General features: G+C 43.7%; 1 long non-coding RNA gene across 1 annotated transcript; it reads left to right on the forward strand.

Annotated features, from left to right (window-relative positions):
* LOC134522711 (uncharacterized) lies at positions 1-12,018 on the forward strand. Its single transcript, XR_010073117.1, has 3 exons — positions 1-204; positions 7,431-7,509; positions 11,403-12,018. It is a non-coding gene; the product is annotated as an uncharacterized LOC134522711 (long non-coding RNA).
* The last annotated feature ends 1,592 nt before the right edge of the window (positions 12,019-13,610 follow it).

The following is a 13,610-nucleotide window of genomic DNA, read 5'->3' on the forward strand; positions in this document are numbered from 1 at the left end:
TCAGTTCTGGTTGCAACAGTATCAAAAATACAGAAACACAGAAGAAAGTCACGGAACCTTGCAAGATAGGGCTGAAAGAACCCTTGAGACATCATCCCCCCGAGAAGGACAAGAGCAACTTTATCAAGAGGGAGAAGGAAAGATTAAAACTTCAATACCTATAAACTGGATAAACAAAGGATAATCAAGTTTGAGAGGAAGAAGGTAAGATAATGCTATATAGGTATTCCCAGGCATAAACACCCTAGAGGAAAAAAAACTTATTAATGCTGAGCATGGGGATTTAAGAAAGGGCAATGGAAAGAAAATATGAAAGAGAAATGCTAGGCTGATAAATAAGATTTTTGACACAGTGAAATGACTAAAGGGTATGAGATAATATCCCAAGCGAACGTGTTACAGGACACATTACTCGACTTTTTTAAAAAGCTCAGCTTTTTCGTGCAGGACGAACAGTCAGCTCCTTAGGGATACCCACCCTGCTGCCTTTGTCTCTAGTGTTTTAGTTCCTCATCTGCAATACGCAGATGTCCATGTTTCCCTTCTTTTCCTTTTGGTGTGACTGCCTTACGTGGCGAGATTTTCACTGAACTCTTTGGAAATAATTACGTCTTGGCTGGTGCTGTAATGCTACTGGGGTACAAGTACCAAGTTCTTAAAATGCAGCTGTGACTCCAAGCAACAACTTTGCTCAGTAGTTTATCCTCCCCGTTGCCAAGGAGGGCTAGGTTCTGGAGGCAGGCGGTTAGGTGCTTACATCAGATTCTTTGAGACATCAAAACCGTCATATTTTTTCTAATCGTCTTGCTGGGCGTTAGTCTTGCCTTTGTAGGAAGGTGTAATTCCACGTAGACTAGTTGCTCAGATGATTCTCACACTCGAGCACTCGTGCCTTGCCATCCGCCTGCCTTGGCTTGCCAGCTCTCGAGAAAGTGGTACCAAACCCAGCAGTGTCAGACGGAGCAGTAGCGATGGCACGACTCTGTACTGAGCCATGTCTGATACCTCCGTACTTGTCAGCAGGAGAAGCAAAATAGTGCACCATCATTTCTGAGCCCAAAATGTGACTGATTGTGTAACGTGTGCAATCTGTTCCAAACAGGTTTTGAATTCTGCTTGTTTAATTTGCATGTACTTATGCACAAGGGCATCCCTGAGTAATTAAAAATATATAGCCTCTCCGTGTTTGATGTTCTGTCACTGGCAGAGTCTGAGCCAACACAGAAATCACAAGTTAAAAAGCAAATATATTGCCAAAGCTGTCCTTAGTTGAGAAAGCTGATTTAAACAAGGAAGTAAACATAAAAACCATCTTAGTTTTCAGATGTCTTATTAGTAAGCAGTGGGGAAGAAGGAAATCGATCTTGCCAAGTGAAGAGAGATAACAGTGACAGAAAAATCATTTTAATTTCCACCTTGTAAGCTGATATTAAATTAAAAAGGAATACTAATACATGTAGCTTTTAGTTTTCTATTTCTCAATTCCCTTTGAAAATGTGCTGCAGCAAATACACGTCTGCAAGGAAGAACATGCACAAAAGCTGGGTGAAAAGACCCACAGTCACAAGCTAACGCAGGCGGCTTTAAAAGCCCAAATTAAATCCCGTGCTAATGTACCGAATGCTTATGCAACATAGATGACACAAGGAGACCGGACTGTTTCTTGTTAAATTCACAGGCAACCTTAGCCAGTATGAAATTATCACAGCACCCTTTGGGCTGTCCAGTCCTGCCAGGGCATTTATTCAGACCGGCTATAACCTATTTGAAAAGCCGGGTCGGTTTTATGTTCCCAGGCTTGCCCAGTTTATGTCGCTACAGATTCCACTAATGGGGACAAATCCTGTCAGCTCACAGCACGTCCCTGGTCTGGGAGGGGATCTGAAGCCACGGAATCCCCGGGAATGGGCTGTGGTGTTTGAGATGGGAACAAATGGTGGTCTGTGGTGGTGGGTAAGGCTTGTGCCAACATTGGAGGAGTCATAACTACTAATCCTCTCCCACCATAAATCCGCAACCGGCAGCAATGCAAACCCAGTGTATTTTCCTCTTGCAGTGAAGGCAGGGACAGATCAGGAAGAAATCTGGTGAGTTCGGGTTGAAATAAATGACATCTTTTAATTCTTTTACCAATGGAAACATCCAGCCACCCTAATCCCTTTCTTTTTTAGGGCAGTTGCTTTTCCTAAACTTCAGGGGTGTCAGTGAAAGTCTTGTGATTTACACTGGTATTAGCTGTAGGAGACTCCAGTCCAGATATACAAACACAGGCTGGTCATTTCTATATATGATCTTTCATTGCATGTCCAGTTTTCAATGGTTTCATGGGAATTTTAGATTTAGATTTTAAATTTTAGATTTAGATGCAAAAAAATCGTAAGGAGGTATATTCTGGTTTATTAGAATGATTTTGAGACTCACAGAACAATTCCTTGGAGAAGGAGTGTCAGAACCATGTCTAAGATGCCCAATGAATGCACATGGCCAACTGTTCCTGGAATGTGTTTGCACTAAAGAGGGACACAAGTGTTGGAAATACTAAAGGCAACTGTCAACAAGCGAGCTTGAGTATGGCAATTTGTCTGGCATTGCTGCACAGTGCTCAAAGCATATTAATTTAGCCTAACTCTCAGTCTATTGTTTTAAAAATAGATACAGTCAGTATTTTTTTGCTGTAGAAGTTTTATCACCGACTTCAAAAAAAACAGAATTTTACCCAATTACAAGAAAGTACAATGAAATTAGTGAAAACTGGAGTCTAATCTAATAAAAGAGTACTTGACTATGAACAGAGTCATAGGAAAATAACGTTGTTGAAGGGGCTGATGGTGTGTTTCAGAGCCTTGTAACTCTAGAGCGTCTTTCAAATCATATTCAAGCCAGAAGTGACCACGACTGCCTGGCAGCAGACTTTGTAGCTTTAGTGATTTTCTGAGTGGATGTGTGCCTGTATCATAAAAACACTGATTCAAGTGGCACTAATTAGGTTGGACAAATCCATAGATTACATGTCAGGCCTCAAACACTGCTTTTTAGGCCAAAATGTGCTGCTGCCGAGACACTATCTCTTCTGTGAATTAGAAGAGAGTTATCAGTCATCTCACGTTTCACGAGGACGGGCACAGCATAAAAGCCTGGGCAGACGTGAACATGCGGCATGAAGAGCAATCAAACAAACAAAACAAATCTCCCTCTCGTAAGGAGGAGCCAGAAAACAAGGTCTCAATGATGCTAATTAATGGACCTCCCTCTGCTCAGCTGTTTGGATGACCCAAAGTCACGAGAAAACTCAAAATATAAGGGTTCATAACCCACCTGCATTATTCAGAAGACGCAGCTTAATGTAAGGCGGTGTAAAACTTTACAGTTTGGAACGATTCACAGCAAGGAGAGGTATTGAGTAACGGTCATTTATGGGGAAAAGAAAAACTTATTGGCCACAGTAAAGAACAGAAGAAATGAGTCCTCGGCACCACACAGCTCTGAAAAAAAGATGTTCTTTACAGAATACTCGAGAGTAGAAATGCAGGAAGGAGACAGGAGTTAGATATTGTCATGCTGCATCACGTCAGTAATACCCTCCTGGGGTACTGGAGTTCCACTTTCCAGGTTAGAGCGTTTGGGAAAAAAAAGGCAAGAAAAAGCGACTAAAACAACACAAGGCTGTAAGAATGGATCTTTATCAAATTGAAGGCTCCAATCAGAACAGAAAATCAGGTCGCTTTACTTTCCCAGACTCTCCTGAAGCCGTCAACACAAGCCCTCCTACCTTTCCATGGGAGAAGGAAAATGAGGACGGACGATTCTTTTTGCCTTTGGGTTTACTCAGAGGCCCCTTAGGCATCTTGCAGGGCATCTGGCTCATGGCACAGGCAATTACGTTTGGGGCGGTGTTTGTGCTATTCCCTCACACACTTACTGCTGGGGCTGTCCTTGTGCTGCTCCTAATCCGAACCTGACACGCCCTCCCAGAAAAAGAGGGAAAATGGTCCGTGTGGTGGTGCAGGAACAAGCGTGGCCTGGCCATAGGGAACGTGTTCGCTCTTTTCCCCAGCCTGAATTTCTTTCTGTATCTAGCTAAAGCTGTGTTTGATCCCAGATGGATTTATTCCTGATGTCATTGTCCGCCAGAGCAGCTCGGGGCGGTCCTGGCAGACCACGAGAGCAAGTTATATGGCCCTGTGGTCACGCAGTGGGGTTGGGACTCGGGAAAGTTCAGTCCTGCTCCTGCCTGTAGCACTGATTCTCCCAAGTTTGGGTGATTTACTTAATTCTGCTGTCCAGGAGGAGGAGAAAGTGGATATGATTGCATTGCTGTATTGTTGTGAATGTACCTTCGCTAAATACGGCATGTTCTGGAATATCAGCCCTTTTCAGATTTCAGCCACCTGTTATTGGAGCTCAGGGAGGAGGAACATGTGGTTTGACAGGTACGCTTCCCTGACGAGAAAAGTCAAGCTGTTTAGAGAATGAAGGTACTCTTCAAATTGCCACTTGCGCAAACCCCAGCTGCACTTTTGTTCTTCGGTTTTATCTGCAGGAATTTGAAAACATGGAATAAACTCAGCAAGGGAGTTCAGGAAAAGGAGGGGCAAAGGCGGCATCTCTGACCTAGTTGTCCATCAGCGCTTTTGATACGTGCCTTTTGTATCAGAGGACAGAGGAGAGCTTATGTTAGGCACATGTCCATCCAAAGAGGTAGTTAATATAGCCCAGCTATGTTTCCATCAGATTCCAAAAGAGATTTGTTTTCATGCCTTCTCCTTCCTACCTGATACAATAGTGTCGAAGTCGATCAATAAAGATTTTTCTGTTTGACTCTTTTCAGATATGCTAACCAGTCTTTCATCCTTTAGTGCAGAAAGAGAGAACTAAGTCAATTAATTAGACATCACCCTTCCCTTCCCTTCCCTTCCCTTCCCTTCCCTTCCCTTCCCTTCCCTTCCCTTCCCTTCCCTTCCCTTCCCTTCCCTTCCCTTCCCTTCCCTTCCCTTCCCTTCCCTTCCCTTCCCTTCCCTTCCCTTCCCTTCCCTTCCCTTCCCTTCCCTTCCCTTCCCTTCCCTTCCCTTCCCTTCCCTTCCCTTCCCTTCCCTTCCCTTCCCTTCCCTTCCCTTCCCTTAACTCATCCTACACTCTCCTACATGAGCATTCTACCAATACCTTGAGTTATGGATTTTTTATTTGCACTGAAGTATAAACTGTCCTTTTATACCACACGTTTGGAATGAAAAATTTCTGCTGGGAACCAAAACCAGAGGCGAGCTATTTGCAAAGCATCTAGGAATTGCCCGACATCGTACTGAGGAGGTCAGTGGAAGAGCTGGCGGGGGGGGAAGCTTTCTGTTCTGACATGCACCTTTAGAGAACCACTTCTGAGGTAAAGATTTGGATATTGGACATCAAAACTGGCTCCATTCAACTTAAAATCATTTTCTGTAGCCAGCGGCCACACAAGAGGGCTTCGGGACTAATAGCCCCACTCACCAGTACCACTAGATGAACAGTTTTGCGGTGATGGAGATTGGCTCCAACAATCAAGCTGTCATTTAAAGAGCAGAAAAATGTCCTGAACGAAAATGATAGCTCATGTGCAATGTGAAAGAGATTGATGTGACCAACAGAAGGCTCTATTGTGGGTCTATTTAAAGATGAAGAGAGATGTACTCTGCAGGGAGTGAGCTAGTTTTGACTTCCATCTACCTCTTGCTATTAGTAAAGAGACATTAGACACGTTACCCTTTAATTGCGTATTTTCTTCTACAGAATTCTTCGTTTTGCAAGAGTCGGGCATTTATGTTGGACTTGCTCCTCTGTTTCTGTGCAATAAAAAGCCAAAGCAGCGAGCTGAGGGAAACGAATCCCCAGCTGACCCAAGGAGCGGAGGGGTTACCACTGGTTTTGCCGGGTGCTGGCGATAACGTCGTACTTTCTGCTCTGTGCAGCAGAGTGCTGTTGGCGTCTGCCTCCCCCCAGCCCCCTCCCCGGCCTTGTTTCGAGCATTTTGCCAACAGACAGCAAAAGGCAGCCTGCGTTTGAAGGCTGGTCGGAGGAAAGCTGCGACGTGTGTGGAACAAGTGAAGCATTGGGGAAAGTAGGTCAGGGCTGGTCATGCCAGAGCCACTTGTTTAAACAAATGTGCAGGATTACCAGGTTTTGAACAGATCAGTCCCGAGTGAAGCGTGTAACCTGGCTGAGCAGCTGTGTTTGTCACAGCATCTGCGGGTCCTCGCAAAGGACCTGTGTTCGACAGTGGACACGCGGCCATTGTCAGGATGAGGTCATAATGAAGCGTAATAGGAGGGGACTATTACTTAATAGGAGGCTGCATTTATTCGGAGCAAGCAAAAGTTTGGTTTTAAGAAGTATAATGAATCCAGCTAATCAAATTTACTCCCACATAATTACTAGCAGAAATTTCTAACATCCTATGACCTGTTGTGAGACTGTGAGAAAATAATTTTTTGATGAAATATAGAAGCCCTTCAGATTCAAGTTTGCCCCAAGTATCGCACTTAGAATGCCTGATCTGTCTTTAAGGACTGTGTTATTATTCCTCTTCATTGCTATAGGCTGCACTGTGCTGCAGTAGGGGTGTGTTTTCTGAAATAGATATTCAAAAAGAAAACCATATTGGGATACACTGTGCAAGCACTGAGCACTTTTCCGAAAGGATAGACGAAGAGAAGTCAAGAGAAGTGCATTTATGTTCTCTTCAAAGCACCTTGTCCGGATCAGGTGAATGAAAGAAAGAGAGCGATGCAGCGAGATCAGGGACACATCGGGATTTGGGCTGTGTGAATGCTATTAGTTTTCTTACCGAGATCAGCCTGTTTTCCTTCTGAGCCCCGAGCACCTGCCCTGGCCGTCTTCTCCGGCTCTCCCTCTCCAAGAGGTGACTCAGTTCTGGGCACATGGGTCAGATGAAGCTGAGGAGCTACAGCCAGAAGGTTTGTGTGCCTGCAGCCGCCTGAGAAGCAGCACCCTGACATTCCTCCCCAGCATTTGGTGAAACGAGCACATTTTTGCTGTGCAACAGAGCTTGTCACCCACATCTTGACAAAGCTAGTCACAATAGCTTGACACTTTTAATTGAACTTTATGGAAATCTCAGTAGTTAAGATAGATTGTCTGTCTTTTAACCAGACTGTACTTTAGGGAACTACTGAATCATGGCTAAGAGAACATTCTTGCCCATTCAGGGGCATGGGCACTGGGAAGATGGAGGGGAATTAAGGGGGTGTATAGTGGATAGTTGAGAATTTTCTGCTGTAAAAATTTCCAGTAAAAACCACTCATCTCCTAAAAAGAAGTTCTTGGTGGAGAAATTTCAGATTTGAAGGGAGATTTTTGTTTCACACTGGGAAAATTGGCATGGTGCTTCTGGGATGCCTGGCTAGATGAACCTTACCAGCTGTGTTCTCTGCCTACAGGACTGTATCAGACGCGCACCGCGTGGCACTGAGTGCTTCAGCTCTCCACTGTCTTGGCCCCTCTGCTTGCTTCTCTCAGGTATCTGGGCAAGCGGGGGAAGACTGCCCTAACCTTTGTTCTCTCTCTTGAAGCTTAAATCAGACCTGTGCTCACCTGTTTGTGTAATGTCACCTTGAAAGTCAATGGGCAGAGGTAGGATGTGCCAGAGTCAGGTTCAGTTTCCTACTCTGCTGCAGGATGCCTGGATAACGCTAAAGAAGTCACTAGCCTGAAGGCGTAAAATAGGGATAATAATAACTCCCTCCATTAGAGTTAGGGGTCTCAGGATGAGTACAGTAGAGGCTATGAGTAGCCATACATGACAGAGAATGGAGCATCTCCATACCATAGATACATAGTACCATCTGAAAGAGGAACAGACTCAGAGCAGAATTTGAAAACTGCGTACATGTGCTGTAGTCATTAAAGCCATCCTGAAGGCAGGTGAGGGGAAGTTAAAAATAAGATGTGCTTCTGAAGCTCTGGCTTTTTATGCCCTCTGCATCTGTAACAGGTTGCAGAAGCTACAGCTGCAGCCACCGGAACCAGCGCGTGTTGCCCAGTATGACCAGATCAATCTTGGTCCATGGTGTCAGTGTCAAGAAGGAAAGGTCAGATTCTGACCTGTGGCACCTTTCTCATGTTGGACTAGATGGCCTTTGAAGGTCCCTTCCAACCCAACATATTCTGTGATTCTATGATTCTATGTCAGCGGCTGGTTTGGGGCAGTTCCAGTGGGAAAAAATTAAAAGCTTAAAAGATCATCCTGATCACAGAACATTCCTCTGGGGAAATGTGCAGAGCAGAATAACATGGAAGTGAGGGAGAAACCTTCACTGTTAGGGGGCAGACACTCTTCTTAATTGCAGCAGTCCATATTAGTAGGAGAAGTGTGTAAAATTAAAGCCCATCAAATAATGAGGTCAAGTGATTTCAACATAGAAACGATCATGTCTCACAGGCACTGCATCGTATTTATTTTAGCACAAGATGCTAAATGGTGTTTACTTTGGGTGCAAGTTCAGGTTTTAAGAAGTCTGAAAATGGAACAGACTTTCAGACTGTTCAAGTGTTTGCAAAAGGTTTTGTTGCAAAACCTGGAACTAGGTGGATGATACTCAAACACAAAATAAAAATCACCTTCCAGCACCGTACCTCAATGCTCATGAGACTATCATATTTTTGTATCATGGATAAAGCTAGGAGAGAGGCTGAGCTTTATTGAAAGGGTCAATTACAAAAGTGTCATGTTTGCCTTCATAAAAGATAAAACTAGCAGGGTTTAATCACAGTTGAAACGATTACATTGAGTCCATCATTTCTCTTAAATAAGGTGTAGAGTCTAACAGGAACCAGTTCAGACTCTTTCCTACCATATATATCTGGACAATCTCTGCTAATTTCTGTTAATTCTGATAATTGTCTACACAACATTGTTTTCCTCTTTCCCATTTTGCCAACCACAGCCATTTATCGGCAAAAATCTTGACATTGCTGAGTTACTGCACATAATGAACAACTGGTGTAAGAGCCAATAGCCTTGCAAATATGCACCCATCATTCTGCCCTTTGCTTGTAGAGTACTTTACACAGGGTTATCTTTGTCCTTCCCCTTGCGTAGGAACTGGGAGAGCTGCCCCAAAACTTTTTAAGAATGTATACATGAAGTATGACATCAAAACAAGAGTAGAAACTAGAACCGGAAAGCATCAGAAAATCAGGTTACAAACATTCTGCCATTTCCATTTCTATTACGTCTTTGTGTCTGCATGGCCAGTTTTTCAGCTGAATCCTGCGCCATTAACGTCAGGGGACTTTTATCATTAATCGAAGCGAGGTCGAGCACTTGCTGGAATGTTCTGATTTTTATGTATTGCTCTTAAATTCTTTAGCTGCTCTGCTTCTCTATTTCCGTAACTATTTCTCTGTCGGTCTGGTTATTTATTATTTATGTTGACCCCACTGATGTAACACGTACCTCCAAAGTTTGCAGCTTGATCTTGGTAATGCGTTCAGTTAATGAAAACGTAGTTGTACAGGCAGGTTGCTGAGTAATAGTAGCTTTGAAAGCATGTAATAAGCTTTCTAGTTGGCTACAAATGAATTCTATCAAGAGGAGAGAGCTCTCGGCAGGGAAAAATACCTGCATAGTACAGTACTAATAATTCCTAAGGGTGCCTGCTGGGTTATTTTTTTTAATTCATTTCTTGTTGTCTGAGAGCTCCACCTAATGGGACCGAAAGGAAGGTATCAGCCTTTCATATTTCCCATTAAAATACCTCTTTTTATTTCTATGCTGGTGTTTGTGTGTCTTCAGGAGGGAGGGTGTGGGAAGAGGTGCATCCTTTGACTTTTGGAGTAAATGACAATTAGGGAACAGGAATTCTGTATTACGTTGTCCTCTGTTTTAATGACTCAGAGTTTGAACATACTGTGATTTCTATAAAGGCAAATTTCATATAGCTAAATTAAATGTCTCCCAATTTTTGCACTCAGTTTGCTTAGCTGCAGGATGTATTATTTTGCACAGACAGGGCTTCTTACCTGTGCGTAGCACTGCTGCATATCACTGCAGCGCTTTTCATGGGTACAAAATACAGCTTGCAAGATCAGGGTCCAAAGCTGCAGAGAGAATGAATTAGACTGTGGGACTGTTCTTATTCACACAAACTAATGGGAGAACGGTGTTATTACCGCTCTGAGGACATCGGTGACAAAGCATTCCCAAAGATGAAATTTCCACAGTCGGTATTGCCACTTGCAAACATGCAGAAATAATGAATCGGTGTCCCGTCCCCCCCACCCCTGCCTAAGTGATGTATAATCACAAAAATCATGAGCCTGCATTTTATATTAAACTGATTCCAGATTTTTTTTTTTTTTGACAAAATAATGTTTTCAAGCTTTCCTTTGCAACAAGGAGGGGTAGAAATTCCCCCTTTTTGCAGTGAAAGCTGAGATCCTCACAGTAACCAAGAGCTTTTAGTATCCAAGACCTGAGGAAGATGATATAGAACACCATTAGACTTGCAACCTATAACAAAGAAGGCAACTGTGTGTAATATTTTTAATAGCATACTCACATTACTGATGAGGTATTATTTTGCCTCAGCACAGAGAGTTAAGTCAAATGGAAGATGTAACAGGGCCAGCAAGAAAAGCAAAACGCAACCCGAATCCTCGAAAATACAACGAGGATGCTGTTTGTCGGGGAATATCCCTTTCTGATACCTGGCAGACTAGGAACAATTTACTCTTCAAAGTCTAAATATAAGCCAAAGGAGGATGCTAAGGCTAGAAAGAAGGCTGTGGGTGCTGACAGGCATCTCAGGAAATAGAGACGAAATGCTCTCAGCAGGCAGGCAGTATCTCCTGGTGTGGAGAGAGAGCGGCAGAGTCAGATGCTCTGTGTTCAAGGTTATAATGAATGGCTGGAGGTCAGGTCAAGGAAAACATATCTAAACACTGCTGTTGTTTTAAATATGGTATAGGCATTCCAGGACTCACACAGTAGTAGCATCATTGTATTTATATCGTTAAAAATATTGTATTAGAAGTCCTGGTAAACTGCCTCAATTCAACAAGAAAACAAGCACTGCGATAAAATCCTTGCACACCTCGGGAGAAAAGCTGAGGAGGCCACACTAGGGAAAACTTCAACTTCCAAATGAAATGACTCAGTTCTTGGGATGTATGAGAGGGAACAGACTGTGGAAAATGGTAGGCTTACATACTTGCTCTAAATAATGTACCCTGCTGCCACTGCTGGAGTCAGAATACTGGTTGGAGGGACCACTGGTGTGATCCAGTAGGGTGTTTCTTTTGGTTTATACCTGTTAAATCTTGTGGTTTGTACCCGTGGATAAGTGGATAAATAAGACTTTGATCTGAAGGTGTTCCTTATGTGTCTCTGTAAATTTGTACTGTTCCAGGAAACTCAAAAATGACACATATGGCCACGCTTGCACTTTTAATGCGGTGAAGAGAAGATTTGAGATTGGGAGTCTCCTGGAACACCACTGCTCACCATTGCTTCTTCCCTGGGGCTGGGGACAGCTGCTTGGCTCAGCCTTCCCAGGCCGAAAAGCTGTGAGGGAGCAAAAGGCTACAAGGACTATGAGCTTTCTGCTTGCCAAGGAGGCGTAGCTGATGCCTAGAAATGGGCAAGGTGACACCTGCTTCTAGCAAGAAACGAATTTTGAACAACCCTGCACCTCCTGTGCAGCAGAACCAAACGAGCTGGAAGGGGGTTTGCCTTCAGTTTATCTGGTAGGAGTCTTGGTGACTGATCCCGCAAATACTGCTCTTGTTCCAGGTCTGTAAGTTCCATCACCCAGGTACCTTGCTATTCAGCCCATAAGCGTTACTGGGTAAGGTAGTGGCCTGAGTGATATATAGCACAAACGTAATATAAAGCTGATTATAAATGTTAGAGGTCAAATGAGATCGGTATTTTAAAGGTTTGAACAAGTGAACATTTTTGAATAAAGACAAATCTTTAATCCTGTAATTTAAGCATAGCACATTGCATTTGAAAGGGATAGGTTTTGGCCTGAACAGATTGACAGTGTTTCCTGAGGAAATCGATGGTTAAACTGTGAAGTAATTACATAAAGTCTATGTAGTATCTCATGCTCCCATTGTGGTACATCCTGATTTGTCAAGTGGACACTTAAGAGAGATACTACAAATGCTAGTATTTCATTCAACTGTATTTACTGTATTAAATGACAACTGAAACATGCTATGGGAACTACAGTGCTGTTTTAAATAAAACTTTGATTATATTAATCCAGCTACAACATATCTTGGGCTGTGATATTCTCATTTCTGGATTACTTTATTCCCTATATAGAGCAACAATGACTGGGCTTCACCTCATTAACTTTAGGTGTCTGTAGTATTGTGGCCATGTCTGAAGCACATCTGAACTCTCTTTGCAATTAATGGAGGGAAATGCACGCTTTCTGGCGTACCATTCATTTCAGAGAGCAGCTTTAGTGTGAGATGAGTCACTTGGTAGAAGTATCTGTTTCAGTAAATGATAAATGGAGTCTAGACAGCTTGTTCAGATGTGTATGTCCACCCTTGGTCTGATGAATCACGCTCCTGATGCCTACACTAGATTGCCATATACACTTGGAAGAACAGCATGACCAGTCCAGGTGGCTGACTTCCAATTGGGTATAATTGAGAAGCCAAGGGCTAAAGCAGTCTCTGCTTGGGAGGGAAAAAGCCATGAGAAGTTTGGAGAGAAGGGATGGTGAGTAAAATTTACTGAGATTTACTTCTCAGTTGTTCCACTTCCCAACTCCATGAATCCTACTGTCAGTGGCAGCTGGTCCGCGAGGGACCATGGTCAGGCTGATCCCTTTCCCCTGGCCCACGCGTTCCCCAAGACCCAGCGGAGCTCTCACCCTGACTCCCCTGTGGGGTGTCCCCTCAAGTGGAAGGTGGAGAGAATTTTTTGTGGGAAAGGCACTGTGGTTGACAGTGCTAAGATCCTGATTCAGTGCTCCAGCTGAAGTCCCATAGGGCGTACGTTAGAAGTGGCAGATGATGCAGAACTTGTTTCGTGGTTTAGCCCCAGACGGCAACTAGGACCACGCAGCTGCTTGCTCACTTTCCCCGGTTCAGATGGGGAGGAAAATTAGAAGACAAAAAGGGAGAAAACTCGTGGGTTAAGATAAAGACAGTTTAATGGTAAAGCAAAATCTGCACGCACAAGCAAAGCAAAACAAGGAATTAATTCCCTGGTTCCCATCGGCAGGCAGGTGTTCAGCCGTGCCCAGGAAAGTAGAGCTCCATCATGCGTAACGGTTACTTGGGAAGACAAACGCTATCACTCTGAATGTCCCTCCTTCCTTCTTCTTCCCCCAGCTTTATATGCTGAGCATGACGTCACATGGTATGGAATATTCTTTTGGTCAATTGAGGTCAGCTGTCCTGGCTGTTGGCCCCCCCCAACCTTTTGTGTGCCCCCAGCCTATTGGCTGGTGGGGTGGTGTGAGGAGCAGAAAAGGCCTTGACTGCCTGGCAACAAGTGAAAAACACCACTGTGCTGTCAACCCTATTTCTCACCCTAAATCCAAAACACAGCGCTGTACCAGCTGCTAGTAAGAAAGTCAACTCTATCCCAG

This window comes from Chroicocephalus ridibundus, chromosome 1 (assembly GCF_963924245.1).
Source record: "Chroicocephalus ridibundus chromosome 1, bChrRid1.1, whole genome shotgun sequence".
Taxonomy (NCBI): Eukaryota; Metazoa; Chordata; class Aves; order Charadriiformes; family Laridae; genus Chroicocephalus; species Chroicocephalus ridibundus.